Raw genomic sequence first — 19,510 nt, 5'->3', positions numbered from 1 at the left:
CCCTGGGCATACCGTTTCGCGCTTCTTATTAGTTGCTCAAAAGTAATTTGACCGTATGAAATGCATAATATAAACCTAGAAACATATACGTGAGCAGTATTTACGCACTGTAGTATCGGTGTTAAGACATACCTCTCAAATACTGTAAATCAAGTTAAAAATATCTCAAGACCGATTCTGGTCATAATGAAACCATGTTTCGTGTATGTTTTCTTTAAAGTACCGAGACCAGCCATATACTGTATGTTTATGTTCCAAAATTAATATCGTTTATGGCCTTCACACGCGTTGCAGTATGCTCCTATTCTTTTTATGCTCAGCTACTAAGATTTCCCTTCAGTGGTAAAATTAGATATGAATATTCAATACTTAAATGGGCACAGTTAAGACATTAAATATACATATACATACTGTATACAGTACAGTTTTCATACGGTAATATGTTTATGTTCCTAAATCAATCTCTTTTATGAGCATGTGAAAGGCATGGTGAATCGATTCTCAAAAATTTGTTCATACCTCCTTTCCCATGATTGACAATTTTATTTCTGATATTGCTCATGCCACTGTGACAATAGTATATGGAGTCTTTTTCTGAACAGACACAGCTGTGTTCAGCATAATAATGATAGAATACAGGCCGGTATTTGGTTGCAACGCTGGTTGTGATTGAATGTGACACCAGTTGCCCGTGTTAATGAGTGGCTAGCTCCGTTACACTTCCTGGCTGTGAGAACTTTTCAAAGTTGAGTTTGCCTTCTCTCTGCTCAATTTCGTCAACAGTGCTGAATTTGGCAGATCTAATGGCTCCCCCCCACCCCTTTTCTGAATGGAAAGCTTTGAATTTCCTGGTTCAAACAATACCTGTAATGAGCTGTGCACATTGAGAAACCAAATTATTCTGATAAGCAAAGGGCAGAATAGTGAAAATGAACATTAATTAGGTACTCCACTGGGTGCTACTAATTGAAAACCGATCAATTCTACTGCATTCCATTCTGATGCCTGTTGCTATGCTATTAATGAGTGTACATTGTCCCAGTGAAAATAATGCAACATTTTTGCAAGTCTGTTATACCTCCATTCCAATGCGGCCCAAGATAGCTTGAATTCTGTCCAAACCTTATAGACTAGTAACCTCCACATATGGTCCACTACAAATGTAACTTGTTATATACAATCCTTTTCCAGGCTGAGGCTGATCTAGCATTCACCAATAATCGAGCTATATATACTGTACACTGTAGTGCACTTTTGTCCTGTCATTCACTACATTGATCATCCGATGTTGTAAATACGTGAAACAACCTTCGGATATAACCTACAACTATATTTTTTATTAATATCTTTTGCACATATCAAATAAAAACTCCACGGGAAGGCAGCTTGTGTTATAATTAAAAAGTATAGCATTAAATGTACAACATTATCTGTATTTTTGGTGTCATTTGAAAGTTCTTCCCATCCCGTCACTAAACACATGGAGACAAAGGGGAACTGCTTGTTTTGCAACGTTGAGGATGACCGTGGTTCACAAGCTAGATGCAGTAACTTCTATAAATGTGTAATTATGATGGTCTGGACCTCTTGGAACAATTGGAAATCGTAACGGTAAATTGCAAGAGTACTGTATAACAATCGAGCACACAAAAAGGCAGATTCCAAGGATACAACAATTTTTTTTCTTACAAATAAAACACTGTGCAAAATAACCAATACAAAGGAAAACGTATACAGTGGTGTGAAAAAGTACACCCCATGAAAATGATTGTCTTTTTTTACATTTTTAGATAAAAGAATATTTGATCATCATTTCAACAATACTGATAGATAAAGGTGATCTCATTTTTAAAAAATCCCATTTTGCACTCATTTGTACCATTCAAATCAACAGAACATCCAATTTCCTTGTGCAGAAAAAGTTAGTACACCCCTACCTTTAGAATCAGGTACACCAAAACAGGTGCAAACGATTTAGATCATCATTAGAGTAACTAATGAAAAAGTAACTAACTAGAGTTGACCTTGCAACAAGACAATGACCCAAACACTAAACGTCAAAGTTGAAGGAGTTCTATAAGGAGGAGTGGGCAAAAAGTTCTCCAAGTGTCACGGACGTCCAAAGGGACTAACCGTGGGGAGCAGGAGAGCGGAAAAAGACCCATATGCGCAGCGGCGAGACGGGAAAAAGGCCCGGGCTCATTAGTGCAAAGAGTTCAGGAATGCCGTATAGAAACCTATGCCCTCAGGGAGCGGACGTGGGGCGCCCTGGTGCTAGGCGGGTCTCAGGACATCCGAACGTCAATGCTGAGCGAGGACAGAGTGCAAGACCCGGAAATATATAGCCCAAGGGAAAGAGAGGGACCAGAAGGACAGCAGACCGGAAACTAGGGACAGGGCAGAGAAGGAGCGCCCTCTGGCTGCAGAGGGCGTGACACCAAGTCGATGTAGGAGACTGATAGACAATTACAAGAAATGGAAAAAAAAGTGATTTCTGCTAAAGGGGGCAACACCAGCTGCTGAAGCTAGAGTATGTACTTATTTTTTCCTCCACAGTAGACAATTGCATTTCTGACTGAATTTTGTTGAATAAATGATTAAAAAGAATCATTTTTATTTGTTAAATTAGATCACCTTTATCTATCAATATTGTTGAAATAAAGATCAAATATACATACACGCAAATATGTTGAAAAACACACCTTTTAATGGGGTGTACTTTTTCACAGCACTGTACACTGGATACCCATGGCTTTAGCTGCTTTTCTGAATGCCCAACATTATTCAGTGCTGTCACCAAAGTATAAGTGTATTGTTTTGTTGATCAGGAAAAAGGAATCAGGTGAGAGAAGGTCTTAGAAAGAATTCAGTTTTGCATACCGTTTCGATTGCTTTAGCTATGTTTCATTAAGGTTGAGTTTTTGGTCCTTTAGGATGCCAGGTGTTCAGGAGGTCAAGAAAGCAGAGAGACGTTCCCAACACTTTGTAATTCAAGAAGTTACAACACCTACCCAGCCATGTTCTGGCTATCTAGCTATCTGACTATCACACCTATCTGTGTCTGTGTGTCTCATGGAGAGCAAGCTGGGATATGCGAAAAGATAATTCCTAATGCAAGAAATTGTAAGGGGTTAATAAAGTAATGTTATTATTATTATTATTATTATTATTATTATTGTCATTAGGTGTAGTGATACTACCGGAGTCTTAGAGATGCAGATACGGAGGGGCCAAGGTAAACAGTTCCTCACTGAAAGTTTCAGATTGTACCCAGTTTACGATGCCCTTGTTTCTGTCTGAAATCCTGCTCAACCTGCTTTTCAAATGACCAAAAGTAATATTTCTAAATCATTTAAAATTGTACTGGATTTAAAACTGGATTGCAAAATCAACACGGATTATGAAAATGTACAACTTCACAGAAAATATTGCTAATATTTTTCTTAACATAGCCATTAGATATTTAATGACAGTATTAATTAATATCCCTAAAACATATCAAAATGGAAAAGTGGTCTTGGGTTCTGTCTGATTTTTCAGCTCCTCGGAAGACAGGTTCTAATCTCACTCTTCAGTATCTTTCTACCTTTAGGTGCCACACAGCACACCAGATTTCTATTTCAATTGCCCCACAAAGGGTTCCTACTCAGTTTAAATGTGTATTTAAAAAAAACTGTAAAACTAGATTAAGTGTATTGATAGCTATAAAAAGTAAATCAAAGCTGATAGACTGTGCTGCTGAACCAGAGGTTACAAATACAGAAACACAAGTTAAGGGTCAGAACGACTGCTAAATAAGTAAGAACAGATAAAGAATATACAGTAGAATCCACATCTACAACTTTTACAGCGGAACAGTGTAGATAAATTTCAATAAATTCCTACCCCATTAGGACTTCTGTTCTCTCCTGCTTAGATATGTTAGTGCTCTATCTTCAAAAAATGTATTGTGCATCTCTTAAGGGGGGACTTTTCTTTGCAAAGCTCACATGCTCCGCTTCCATGACATTATTTGAAATAACCACAATCTTTCACTTAAATCTGTCAGTTCATTTCAGACTGGAAATGAGCAAGAGGTTCCATGTCATTGTCACTTTTTCCTCATATGCAAAGTCATACAAATTGGGTTTCTATTCCATACGAGTCAGAATGCCCTCAGGAGATGTAGAGCCATTCCCAAACCTCCTTTTAAACTTAATAGGAATTACTCTGCTCCAGATATGTGCCAGTGGTGAGCACAAGGCTTCTTGGAACTCACAGGCAAACATCAGCAACAGCACGTTACGTTAGTGAGAATGAAGAACAGATAAGAGTTTCAGATGCTAGCAGAAATGTCCTTCTCAAACCCAGTATATACACATTTGAGTTTCAGTTTTAGGCTTATAACTATTTAGAAGGAGAAAAAATAAATATTGATTCAATTTAACTTTATGAAATTATAGTATATGGGTATATTACAGTATGCAATATATAGTTAATATGGTTAAACTCAGATTAAACAAAACCACTTTAAAAATGTTTGTTTTATAATGGTGATTTGTACTTCTGACAGGGAGCGCTACAGGAGGTCATTCTTGCCTTCTAAAATAAGACTGTACAACGCATCCACTTTGTGTCTGGGCAGGGGCAGCATTGACATTGACCTGTTTCTGGACTGAACAGTAAATTCTCTGCTACATCTGGCTTTCCCATTTACAACTGTTTGGGTGCAATATATGCCAGGGACTTGTGCAATACATTTATACTTACATTTTGCAATACAACATTTTGTGTACTGTTCTGGTTTGTTCTTTGTATGTTCTGGACTGTGAGTAACTCTTCTTAGTGCACTTGTATTGTATTATTGTATCATTTGTTACACTGTTTTGTGTTGACTGTTAAGCTGTTGTTGCACTGCAATTTCCCTCACGGGATCAATAAAGTATCTATCTAAATATCAAGGATGACAAACTATTGCAGTTACTATTCTATTTGATACTAAGACATTTGGAACACGTTAACTTACTGCCATAGTTCGGTTTTGAAATTTGTGGTAATCATTTTTATACATATAGAAAGATTTTTTGCTTCTCGACATCTGAGGGCAAAGATCGCTTTGCCCTACATTGTGACCTGACCTTCAGGTGGTACTACTGTAGTGGTAGTAACCAACGCTTACAGCCATCTCCAGTACTTATGACTTCACCTCCTAATGAAGATTTACTGATCAATAACAGCCCTCTATTTACAACTTATCATACAGAGCAAATGAGACAGAACCAAACCAACATACTGTACCTGTGACCTCAAATTCCCCAAGAATATTGCTTGTACCCAGTCCCTCAAAATAACTAAAGGGATAGTCAATATGAAACTCCATTCTGACCACTGAGATAACAAGAGAAAACGAATTGCTTTTTACAGTTATACTGCTGTTCCATTCAAATGTGACACAAGTACTGTATGCGTTTATCTAGCAAGGCCTACTTGAATCTGGGCCTTCATCAGATTGTTACACCACTGCTATCCTGTTTTACCATTTTCCATTTCAATTTTCATAAAATTAGAATATTGAACTCCAAAACATCTTTTATACCAACATGCTTTGAAGTACCACAGTAAGCACCAAAACATTTTGACTAGAAATGCAAGGACTGATGTTTTGTAGTTGGTCTGTAAATACTGTTGGGAAGGTATGTTCTGTGACACAGGTATGGCCATATCTAGTTTAGGCCTTTGAGCAAAATGTGGTGAGGACACTGGTTAAAAGCCAATTACAGATGCCTTACAAAATAATAATAATAATAATAATAATAATAATAATAATAATTACTTACTTATAAGGCGCTTTTCTGGACACTCCACTCAAAGTGCTTTACGGGTAATGGGGATCCCCTCCACCGCCAATGTGCAGCATCCACCTGGTAATCAGAGTGAAGTAATCAAACTCTTGCACAATTATCGCATATTATTGCTTTAAAGCTTGCAGTTATGATCTTTTGCTGAAGCAATTATCTTTATAACAATTATATCTATATTCAAACAAAAAAATAGTTTAAAAAAAAACAGAAAACACCGTTTATGGTGGCAAATCTAAATTAATTCAGGTACACAGAATTAACTTAACAAGCCGCACAATTAGTATAATAAGTGTGCTCTGTGTGCGGTAAGAGAGGCCATTAATTCAGATTGTGAATTGCTAGCAAGGCCTCAACCATAAATACCGAGGAGTTTTTAAAACCATTCAGGGATCATGAGAAGGGAATAAAAACAGTTTAGCGTGTATTTTTTGCTTTCCACAGTATACTTCTCGTTTCCAAAAAAAAACTTTTTGAATCGTTTCTCAAAATATTGCAAATACAACTGATATCCAATATTCCCCGAACACGGAGGAAAACATTAATGTTAACTTCGATGCTTAAAATGTTTAGGGAGAAATGGAATACTGGTGTGTATTTTTTCTTTAAAGTACCGAGACCAGCCATATACAGTTTACATACTGTAATACTGTATGTTTATGTTCCAAAATTAATATTGTTTAAGGTCTTCACACACGCTATGCTCCTATTCTTTTTATGCTCAGCTACTAAGATTTCCCTTCAGTGGTAAAATTCCATATAAATCTTCAATACTTAAACGGGCACAGTAAAGACATTAAATATACATATACATACTGTATACAGTACAGTTTTGCATACAGTAATATGTTTATGTTCCTAAATCAATATCTTTTATGAACATATGAAAGGCATGGTGAATCTGAGATTTTCAAAAATTGCTGTACTTTGCATGATTGGAAACAAATGCGTGATTGGATCAACTAAATGCTGTGGTGTTACTTTTATAAAGACGATCAATGGAAAAAAAAGAATGTGGACCAGGGCAATACTTTGAGTTTACAGCTTGTCCAAGGTCATTCATTATAAATACTATTAGTAATATCTTCGGTAAAGACAGCTCAAACATGAGAGGTTGAGCTTTATTAGGTCCACCTTTCAGACTTTCCGGGTACTATTATTTTACCTGCGGTATCATGCGGTACAATACGAGAATATACGGTATCTTGCGTTACACCGCGAGAAGCGCACCAACACATAATGCGGTATCGCCCGCTTGTTTTGAATGGCTGCATCTGTACATATGAAAAAGTACAGGTTAATTCCATACTGAAAAGTAGAAAAAAAGACGCAATTATGTTTATGCTGCTTAGCCTTCATTAGGCTTTAACAGGTCTGCTTAACAAAAAGTTCAGTTTTTTTTCTTTTCAGTGTAGAATCAAACTTTGACTTGTTCTTTTGCAGCCAACAAAGGCTGATGGAAACAAATGTGGGGTTTAAACCTAAAGAAATGACCATCAATAGATGTGTATTTAGACTTCAGAATAATACAGAGGCCAGATTTGGAAAAACACTGCATCTAGGTATTGTCTGTGACAGGACATTAGACAGTTGTCCAGGTCTAGATTTTGGGTGGGGTTTATAAGTGACCACATACACTTTAAAATAACTATATATGACAGGTCCACTGCAGTGTATTATCTTCATGATTACTTCTGCATGTTGAGCCCATTCTAGTTTAGTTTTGTAATCCTCGAATGTCTGTCACCGCCCACCACCCCCCCCCCCCATCCTCACCTTTTGCACAATACAATTATTGGCTATCTTTAGATACACATACAAACTAACTGAAGAAGCTATGCTTTAAAGAATATTTATCTTTCATACGCTTGCTTTAATGTCACCAAGTCCATAACTTCATCAGATTATTTCCTTTGAGGAGACATCATGCACTAGTTACCCGTTTTAAGTGAAGCTGAAGAGCCCTTTGAACTATCTTGAGACACTCACTATTCCTTCACTGCGGCAGCCTGCTGCTCACGGTCCAACTAGGAACTCAAGACTGACACGGCAGCTCCTGAAGCCATGCAACCCCTCTTTTAAAGGTGATCCTCAAAGTACCACAGACAGGCACTGGGCCCCATCCCTTTAAATGGATCACCAATTGGACAGGAGGCTTTTAATCCCCCTGCTCTGTGGCTTGACTACGTCTCAGCTACGGTCTTCTACACAAACAGAACTGTTATTATTTCTGATTTCCAAGTTTCATAAAACAGCTAACTATCGCACAGACAGGCTTTAAAAGAGATCAAAACATACATGCTCACACGATGCACGTTATACAATTCTTTTGGTTTAATTTAACCAACAGCAAAGCACTGTATGCAAATAAACTCTATGGTGTATCTCTATGGTGTTATAACTTATCCCAGATTTATGAGGAATTTGACCACCAAGCTTTTACATCTCAGTGATCAATAAAGTATTTCTAACCCTGACAGACTGGCTTCCTTTCCTTCTGAGCTCTAAGTTTTTAATCAAAGTCTTAATTAAATATGATTTTGAACCTGAAATAAATTTGATCTATTAAGCTTTTAGACATTTTAGGCTAACTGTTCGATTTTTAAAACCCTGAAATCAGAAATGTTTAGCGAATTACTCTTTAGCTGAGATGTAATCAAAGGATACAGACATTCCGCACAGCCTTGCATTGGAATGGGCTTGGAAAATGAGGAAAGACGTTGCAAAACCATACATTCCCTGTAAGTGATTAGAACAAAGTACAAAAAACACACTAACACCGCTAAAACTGAGAGAATTCTCAAAGTGCAGGTACAATCGTTGACAAGGGTGCAGTAAAGCTTACAGCAAAATTGCATCAAAATATGTCCTGAATTGTACTTTGACACAATTACAATATGTGATCCTTAAAAAACTGAGGTGTCAGGGCATGTGGGCATATGTTTAAATTAACCTGATAAAAGAGAAACTTCCAGGCTTTTCAAAGGAAAAGACCCCCCAGGAGTTTGCAGACTCTAGACACAGAAGAGATCTGCTTGGAGGAGTTCTCCTGCAGTGTACATTGAAGTCTCTGGGCAGATTAAACAGAAATCTACTATGTGATCACACCTCTTTTCCCATGATTGACAATTTTATTTCTGATATTGCTCATGCCACTGTGACAATAGTATATGGAGTCTTTTTCTGAACAGACACAGCTGTGTTCAGCTTAATAATGATAGAATACAGGCCGGTATTTGGTTGCAACGCTGGTTGTGATTGAATGTGACACCAGTTGCCCGTGTTAATGAGTGGCTTTTCCATTACAGAGCTAGCTCCGTTTCACTTCCTGGCTGTGAGAACTTTTCAAAGTTGAGTTTGCCTTCTCTCTGCTCAATTTCTTCTCGTTGGAAAAAGCCAACAAGGAAACAACACTGCTGAATTTGGCAGATCTAATGGCTTCCCCCCCCCCCATGATCTATTCTACTGCATTCCATTCTGATGCCTGTTGCTATGGTATTAATGAGAGTACACTGTCCCAGTAAAATAATGCAACATTTTTGCAAGTCTGTTATACCTTCATTCCAATGCGGCCCAAGATAGCTTGAATTCTGTCCAAACCTTATAGACTGGTAACCTCCACATACGGTCCACTACAAATGTAACTTGTTATATACACTCACTATACAATCCAGGCTGAGGCTGATCTAGCATTCACCAATAATCAAGCTATATATACACTGTAGGGCACTTTTGTCCTGTCATTCACTACACTGATTATCCGATGTTGTAAATACGTGAAACAACCTTCAGATATAACCTACAACTATATTTTTTATTAATATCTTTTACACATATCAAATAAAAACTCCACGGGAAGGCAGCTTGTGTTATAATTTAAAAGTATAGCATTAAATGTACAACATTATCTGTATTTTTGGTGTCATTTGAAAGTTCTTCCCATCCCGTCACTAAACACATGGAGACAAAGGGGAACTGCTTGTTTTGCAATGTTGAGGATGACTGTGGTTCACAAGCTAGATGCAGTAACTTCTATAAATGTGTAATTATGATGGTCTGGACCTCTTGGAACAATTGGAAATCGTAACGGTAAATTGCAAGAGTACTGTATAACAATCGAGCACACAAAAAGGCAGATTCCAAGGATACAACAATTTTTTTTCTTACAAATAAAACACTGTGCAAAATAACCAATACAAAGGAAAACGTATACAGTGGTGTGAAAAAGTACACCCCATGAAAATGATTGTCTTTTTTTACATTTTTAGATAAAAGAATATTTGATCATCATTTCAACAATACTGATAGATAAAGGTGATCTCATTTTTAAAAAATAACATTGAAAAATCCCATTTTGCACTCATTTGTACCATTCAAATCAACAGAACATCCAATTTCCTTGTGCAGAAAAAGTTAGTACACCCCTACCTTGAGAATCAGGTACACCAAAACAGGTGCAAACGATTTAGATCATCATTAGAGTGACTAATGAAAAAGTAACTAACTAGAGTTGACCTTGCAACAAGACAATGACCCAAACACTAAACGTCAAAGTTGAAGGAGTTCTATAAGGAGGAGTGGGCAAAAAGTTCTCCAAGTCGATGTAGGAGACTGATAGACAATTACAAGAAATGGGAAAAAAAAGTGATTTCTGCTAAAGGGGGCGACACCAGCTGCTGAAGCTAGAGTATGTACTTATTTTTTCCTCCACAGTAGACAATTGCATTTCTGACTGAATTTTGTTGAATAAATGATTAAAAAGAATCATTTTTATTTGTTAAATTAGATCACCTTTATCTATCAATATTGTTGAAATAAAGATCAAATATACATACACGCAAATATGTTGAAAAACACACCTTTTAATGGGGTGTACTTTTACACAGCACTGTACACTGGATACCCATGGCTTTAGCTGCTTTTCTGAATGCCCAACATTATTCAGTGCTGTCACCAAAGTCCAAGTGTATTGTTTTGTTGATCAGGAAAAAGGAATCAGGTGAGAGAAGGTCTTAGAAAGAATTCAGTTTTGTATACCGTTTCGATTGCTTTAGCTATGTTTCAATAAGGTTGAGTTTTTGGTCCTTTAGGATGCCAGGTGTTCAGGAGGTCAAGAAAGCAGAGAGACGTTCCCAACACTTTGTAATTCAAGAAGTTACAACACCTACCCAGCCATGTTCTGGCTATCTAGCTATCTGACTATCACACCTATCTGTGTCTGTGTGTCTCATGGAGAGCAAGCTGGGATATGCGAAAAGATAATTCCTAATGCAAGAAATTGTAAGGGGTTAATAAAGTAATGTTATTATTATTATTATTATTATTATTATTATTGTCATTAGGTGTAGTGATACTACCGGAGTCTTAGAGATGCAGATACGGAGGGGCCAAGGTAAACAGTTCCTCACTGAAAGTTTCAGATTGTACCCAGTTTACGATGCCCTTGTTTCTGTCTGAAATCCTGCTCAACCTGCTTTTCAAATGACCAAAAGTAATATTTCTGAATCATTTAGAATTGTACTGGATTTAAAACTGGATTGCAAAAGCAACACGGATTATGAAAATGTACAACTTAACAGAAAATATTGCTAATATTTTTGTTAACATAGCCATTAGATATTTAACGACAGTATTAATTAATATCCCTAAAACATATCAAAATGGAAAAGTGGTCTTGGGTTCTGTCTGATTTTTCAGCTCCTCTGAAGACAGGTTCTAATCTCACTCTTCAGTATCTTTCTACCTTTAGGTGCCACACAGCACACCAGCGATTTCTATTTCAATTGCCCCACAAAGGGTTCTTACTCAGTTTAAATGTGTATTTAAAAAAAACTGTAAAACTAGATTAAGGGTATCGATAGCTATAAAAAGTAAATCAAAGCCGATAGACTGTGCTGCTGAACCAGAGGTTACAAACACAGAAACACAAGTTAAGGGTCAGAACGACTGCTAAATAAGTAAGAACAGATAAAGAATATACAGTAGAATCCACATCTACAACTTTTACAGTGGAACAGTGCAGATAAACTTCAATAAATTCCTACCCCAATTAGGACTTCTGCTCTCTCCTGCTTAGATATGTTAGTGCTCTATCTTCAAAAGATGTATTGTGCATCTCTTAAGGGGGGACTTTTCTTTGCAAAGCTCACATGCTCCGCTTCCATGACATTATTTGAAATAACCACAATCTTTCACTTAAATCTGTCAGTTCATTTCAGACTAGAAATGAGCAAGAGCTTCCATGTCACTGTCACTTTTTCCTCATATGCAAAGTAATACAAATTGGGTTTCTATTCCATACGAGTCAGAATGCCCTCAGGAGATGTAGAACCATTCCCAAACCTCCTTTTAAACTTAATAGGAATTACTCTGCTCCAGATATGTGCCAGTGGTGAGCACAAGGCTTCTTGGAACTCACAGGCAAACATCAGCAACAGCACGTTACATGTTAGTGAGAATGAAGACCAGATAAGAGTTTCAGATGCTAGCAAAAATGTCCTTCTCAAACCCAGTAAATGCACATTTGAGTTTCAGTTTTAGGCTTATAACTATTTAGAAGGAGAAAAAATAAATATTGATTCAATGTAACTTTATGAAATTATAGTATATGGGTATATTACAGTATGCAATATATAGTTAATATGGTTAAACTCAGATTAAACAAAACCACTTTAAAAATGTTTGTTTTATAATGGTGATTTGTACTTCTGACAGGGAGCGCTACAGGAGGTCATTCTTGCCTTCTAAAATAAGACTGTACAACGCATCCACTTTGTGTCTGGGCAGGGGCAACACTGACATTGACCTGTTTCTGGACTGAACAGTCAATTCTCTGCTACATCTGGCTTTCCCATTTACAACTGTTTGGGTGCAATATATGCCAGGGACTTGTGCAATACATTTATATTTATATTTTGCAATACAACATTTTGTGTACTGTTCTGGTTTGTTCTTTGTATGTTCTGGACTGTGAGTAACTCTTCTTAGTGCACTTGTATTGTATTATTGTATCATTTGTTACACAGTTTTGTGTTGACTGTTAAGATGCTGTTGCACTGCAATTTCCCTCACGGGATCAATAAAGTATCTATCTAAATATCAAAGATGACAAACTATTGCAGTTACTATTCTATTTGATACTAAGACATTTGGAACACGTTAACTTACTGCCATAGTTGGGTTTTGAAATTTGTGGTAATCATTTTTATACATATAGAAAGATTTTTTTGCTTCTCGACATCTGAGGGTAAAGATCGCTTTGCCCTACATTGTGACCTGACCTTCAGGTGGTACTACTGTAGTGGTAGTAACCAACGCTTACAGCCATCTCCAGTACTTATGACTTCACCTCCTAATGAAGATTTACTGATCAATAACAGCCCTCTATTTACAACTTATCATACAGAGCAAATGAGACAGAACCAAACCAACATACTGTACCTGTGACCTCAAATTCCCCAAGAATATTGCTTGTATCCAGTCCCTCAAAATAACTAAAGGGATAGTCAATATGAAACTCCATTCTGACCACTGAGATAAGAGAAAACGAATTGCTTTTTACAGTTATACTGCTGTTCCATTCAAATGTGACACAAGTACTGTATGCGTTTATCTAGCAAGGCCTACTTGAACCTGGGACTTCATCAGATTGTTGTAATTAAAGTGTTACACCACTGCTATCCTGTTTTACCATTTTCCATTTCAATTTTCATAAAATTAGAATATTGAACTCCAAAACATCTTTTACTAGAAACAAAGGGGAACTGCTTGTTTTGCAACGTTGAGGATGACCGTGGTTCACAAGCTAGATGCAGTAACTTATATAAATGTGTAATTATGATGGTCTGAACCTCTTGGAACAATTGGAAATCGTAACGGTAAATTGCAAGAGTACTGTATAACAATCGAGCACACAAAAAGGCAGATTCCAAAGATACAACAATTTTTTTTCTTACAAATAAAACACTGTGCAAAACAACCAATACAAAGGAAAACGTATACAGTGGTGTGAAAAAGTACACCCCATGAAAATGATTGTCTTTTTTTACATTTTTAGATAAAAGAATATTTGATCATCATTTCAACAATACTGATAGATAAAGGTGATCTCATTTTTAAAAAATAACATTGAAAAATCCCATTTTGCACTCATTTGTACCATTCAAATCAACAGAACATCCAATTTCCTTGTGCAGAAAAAGTTAGTACACCCCTACCTTGAGAATCAGGTACACCAAAACAGGTGCAAACGATTTAGATCATCATTAGAGTGACTAATGAAAAAGTAACTAACTAGAGTTGACCTTGCAACAAGACAATGACCCAAACACTAAACGTCAAAGTTGAAGGAGTTCTATAAGGAGGAGTGGGCAAAAAGTTCTCCAAGTCGATGTAGGAGACTGATAGACAATTACAAGAAATGGAAAAAAAAGTGATTTCTGCTAAAGGGGGCGACACCAGCTGCTGAAGCTAGAGTATGTACTTATTTTTTCCTCCACAGTAGACAATTGCATTTCTGACTGAATTTTGTTGAATAAATGATTAAAAAGAATCATTTTTATTTGTTAAATTAGATCACCTTTATCTATCAATATTGTTGAAATAAAGATCAAATATACATACACGCAAATATGTTGAAAAACACACCTTTTAATGGGGTGTACTTTTACACAGCACTGTACACTGGATACCCATGGCTTTAGCTGCTTTTCTGAATGCCCAACATTATTCAGTGCCGTCACCAAAGTCCAAGTGTATTGTTTTGTTGATCAGGAAAAAGGAATCAGGTGAGAGAAGGTCTTAGAAAGAATTCAGTTTTGTATACCGTTTCGATTGCTTTAGCTATGTTTCAATAAGGTTGAGTTTTTGGTCCTTTAGGATGCCAGGTGTTCAGGAGGTCAAGAAAGCAGAGAGACGTTCCCAACACTTTGTAATTCAAGAAGTTACAACACCTACCCAGCCATGTTCTGTCTATCTAGCTATCTGACTATCACACCTATCTGTGTCTGTGTGTCTCATGGAGAGCAAGCTGGGATATGCAAAAAGATCATTCCTAATGCAAGAAATTGTAAGGGGTTAATAAAGTAATGTTATTATTATTATTATTATTATTATTGTCATTAGGTGTAGTGATACTACCAGAGTCTTAGAGATGCAGATACTGAGGTGCCAAGGTAAACAGTTCCTCACTGAAAGTTTCAGATTGTACCCAGTTTACGATGCCCTTGTTTCTGTCTGAAATCCTGCTCAACCTGCTTTTCAAATGACCAAAAGTAATATTTCTGAATCATTTAGAATTGTACTGGATTTAAAACTGGATTGCAAAATCAACACGGATTATGAAAATGTACAACTTCACAGAACATATTGCTAATATTTTTGTTAACATAGCCATTAGATATTTAACGACAGTATTAATTAATATCCCTATAACATATCAGCATGGAAAACCGGTCTTGGGTTCTGTCTGATTTTTCAGCTCCTCGGAAGACAGGTTCTAATCTCACACTTCAGTATCTTTTTACCTTTAGGTGCCACACAGCACACCAGATTTCTATTTCAATTGCCCCACAAAGGGTTCCTACTCAGTTTAAATGTGTATTTAAAAAAAACTGTAAAACTAGATTAAGGGTATTGATAGCTATAAAAAGTAAATCAAAGCCGATAGACTGTGCTGCTGAACCAGAGGTTACAAATACAGAAACACAAGTTAAGGCTCAGAACGACTGCTAAATAAGTAAGAACAGATAAAGAATATACAGTAGAATCCACATCTACAACTTTTACAGTGGAACAGTGCAGATAAACTTCAATAAATTCCTACCCCAATTAGGACTTCTGCTCTCTCCTGCTTAGATATGTTAGTGCTCTATCTTCAAAAGATGTATTGTGCATCTCTTAAGGGGGGACTTTTCTTTGCAAAGCTCACATGCTCTGCTTCCATGACATTATTTGAAATAACCACAATCTTTCACTTAAATCTGTCAGTTCATTTCAGACTAGAAATGAGCAAGAGCTTCCATGTCACTGTCACTTTTTCCTCATATGCAAAGTCATACAAATTGGGTTTCTATTCCATACGAGTCAGAATGCCCTCAGGAGATGTAGAACCATTCCCAAACCTCCTTTTAAACTTAATAGGAATTACTCTGCTCCAGATATGTGCCAGTGGTGAGCACAAGGCTTCTTGGAACTCACAGGCAAACATCAGCAACAGCACGATACATGTTAGTGAGAATGAAGAACAGATAAGAGTTTCAGATGCTAGCAAAAATGTCCTTCTCAAACCCAGTATATGCACATTTGAGTTTCAGTTTTAGGCTTATAACTATTTAGAAGTAGAAAAAATAAATATTGATTCAGTTTAACTTTATGAAATTATAGTATATGGGTATATTACAGTATGCCATATATAGTTAATATGGTTAAACTCAGATTAAACAAAACCACCTTAAAAATGTTTGTTTTATAATGGTGATTTGTACTACTGACAAGGAGCGCTACAGGAGGTCATTCTTGCCTTCTAAAATAAGACTGTACAACGCATCCACTTTGTGTCTGGGCAGGGGCAACATTGACATTGACCTGTTTCTGGACTGAACAGTAAATTCTCTGCTACATCTGGCTTTCCCATTTACAACTGTTTGGGTGCAATATATGCCAGGGACTTGTGCAATACATTTATACTTACATTTTGCAATACAACATTTTGTGTACAGTTCTGGTTTGTTCTTTGTATGTTCTGGACTGTGAGTAACTCTTCTTAGTGCACTTGTATTGTATTATTGTATCATTTGTTACACTGTTTTGTGTTGACTGTTAAGCTGCTGTTGCACTGCAATTTCCCTCACGGGATCAATAAAGTATCTATCTAAATATCAAGGATGACAAACTATTGCAGTTACTATTCTATTTGATACTAAGACATTTGGAACACGTTAACTTACTGCCATAGTTGGGTTTTGAAATTTGTGGTAATCATTTTTATACATATAGAAAGATTTTTTGCTTCTCGACATCTGAGGGTAAAGATCGCTTTGCCCTACACTGTGACCTGACCTTCAGGTGGTACTACTGTAGTGGTAGTAACCAACGCTTACAGCCATCTCCAGTACTTATGACTTCACCTCCTAATGAAGATTTACTGATCAATAACAGCCCTCTATTTACAACTTATCATACAGAGCAAATGAGACAGAACCAAACCAACATACTGTACCTGTGACCTCAAATTCCCCAAGAATATTGCTTGTACCCAGTCCCTCAAAATAACTTAAGGGATAGTCAATATGAAACTCCATTCTGACCACTGAGATAAGAGAAAACTAATTGCTTTTTACAGTTATATGCGTTTATCTAGCAAGGCCTACTTGAATCTGGGCCTTCATCAGATTGTTACACCACTGCTATCCTGTTTTACCATTTTCCATTTCAATTTTCATAAAATTAGAATATTGAACTCCAAAACATCTTTTATACCAACATGCTTTGAAGTACCACAGTAAGCACCAAAACATTTTGACTAGAAATGCAAGGACTAATGTTTTGTAGTTGGTCTGTAAATACTGTTGGGAAGGTATGTTCTGTGACACAGGTATGGCCATATCTAGTTTAGGCCTTTGAGCAAAATGTGGTGAGGACACTGGTTAAAAGCCAATTACAGATGCCTTGCAAAATAATAATAGTAATAATAATAATAATTACTTACTTATAAGGCGCTTTTCTGGACACTCCACTCAAAGTGCTTTACGGGTAATGGGGATCCCCTCCACCGCCAATGTGCAGCATCCACCTGGTAATTAGAGTAAAGCAATCAAACTCTTGCACAATTATCGCATATTATTGCTTTAAAGCTTGCAGTTATGATATTTCGCTGAAGCAATTATCTTTATAACAATTATATCTATATTCAAACAAAAAAAGAAGTAAATAGTTTAAAAGAAAAACAGAAAACACCGTTTATGGTGGCAAATCTAAATTAATTCAGGTACACAGAATTACCTTAACAAGCCGCACAATTAGTATAATAAGTGTCCTCTCTGTGTGCGGTAAGAGAGGCCCTTAATTCAGATTGTGAATTGCAAGCAAGGCCTCAACCATAAATACCGAGGAGTTTTTAAAACCACTCACGGATCATGAGAAGGGAATAAAAACAGTTTAGCGTGTATTTTTTGCTTTCCACGGTATACTTCTCGTTACCGAAAAATACTTTTTGAATCGTTTCTCAAAATATTGCAAATACAACTGATATCCAATATTCCCCGAACACGGAGGAAAACATTAAGTTTGTTTTCACTTCAGTGAAACTGTTCTGTAACAAACAAATTAACAGTATACTCTTGGCAGGCCTACTGTATATCACACAAAGTGCGCATCTGTTTCATTATACAAATTTCTACCAGCAAAATCAAAATACCAACACGTACTATACTGGTCTGAACAAAACAAGACAACCTGAGATTTTCCAAACTTTGTTTCGTAATTAGATACATCAGCATAAAGCAAATGTACCTCTTTTTGATAGTTAAACTTATCTGGCGTTTACGTTAAGAGAAGCAGGAAATTACAAGCGCAAAAGCAAAACATTCGCTAAAATATATAAAAAGCATTTTTCCTTACCTCGATGAAGTTCGTTCATTTGACTGTTTTCACTGCGAGCTCCCACGAATTTGAAAAAACAAAAATGAGTGCTAAACGCCGATCCAGCGCTTTTAAATCGACCGGTATAAAAAAAAGCTAATTTAATAGGTTAAAATAGCTGTCACTCAGCGTATTCTGACCATACACACCAGAACCCGCCTCTCTAGAGCAGGTAAGCGCAGTTTTTTTTATTTTACTAAACTTTTTTTTATGATGAGTTACTGTAAGCCCATAAAAAACAGAAATTTGCCCCCCCCAAAAGTATAAAAACACATTTTTAAAACTGTAAACATTTTAAGAAGCCTCTATAGGGCTGGCGGTATTGAAATACTACAGTACAAATGTCTTCTTTTCATATTTTTATTTATTTTACATTTTTTTGAAGGCTGAGAAAACCTTTTGATGGCCTGTCTTCATAAAATAACAAGCAGTGACGGGATGAATGGCCTGTTTCCATCATCAATTTTTCTTAATGTTTTAAAAGTGTCACACTTTCATGGAAAAACCAATCAATGACATTTATTGTATGACATTGTATTTGTATGGGGAATCGATCTCATATTCCAATAATAGCAGAGCAAAACCACGCAGTGAATTAAGAAATCCTTTTCTTCCAGAGGTCACTTTAGTCGTGATGCAGTTCTGGTGATGATAAAATATATATTTTTCATACTCAACTGAGAAGCTTCAAATATACTGTAGAACAAAATCGGACCGCAGCAAGGTCATCCAAAAATCAACAGATAGATCTGGCATTCAGATTGCTTCCAGCTGAAGTACTTTGCATTTTGCAAGATACATGACACCTAAGAAGGTCAGCAGGTGTTATATTTATAATGCCTGTTACATGCTGCTGTGTTAGGAGGATGAAATAAGAAACTAAACTGTAGAGTAGGGTTCAAAACTAACATGAGAAAGGTAACAAGCCAGAGGTGGTCATTTTGGCCCTCTAGCTCATTTCATTACCAGCAGCTGGGAGATTTGAGAATCGAATCCATTTTTTTCTTGAAATAAACCAAGTTATTAGCTTTGAT

At 36.6% G+C, this 19,510-nt stretch overlaps 1 protein-coding gene across 1 annotated transcript in view; it reads right to left on the bottom strand.

Moving 5' to 3' along the window:
- The window catches only part of zfyve16 (zinc finger, FYVE domain containing 16), a 96,783-nt gene extending 79,153 nt beyond the window's left edge, over positions 1-17,630 (bottom strand). Inside the window, exons 1-2 of the mRNA XM_088630599.1 lie at positions 17,545-17,630; positions 5,817-5,900 (exon numbers count right to left, since the gene is read on the bottom strand). The gene's annotated coding sequence lies outside the window, so the exon portion shown is untranslated. The remainder of the gene's footprint in view (positions 1-5,816; positions 5,901-17,544) is intronic.
- Between the last annotated feature and the right edge of the window lie 1,880 nt (positions 17,631-19,510).

The sequence above is a fragment of the Lepisosteus platostomus genome, chromosome 4 (assembly GCF_059453375.1).
Source record: "Lepisosteus platostomus isolate fLepPlt1 chromosome 4, fLepPlt1.hap1, whole genome shotgun sequence".
Lineage (NCBI taxonomy): Eukaryota > Metazoa > Chordata > Actinopteri > Semionotiformes > Lepisosteidae > Lepisosteus > Lepisosteus platostomus.
This window is presented reverse-complemented; position numbering and strand designations above follow the sequence as displayed.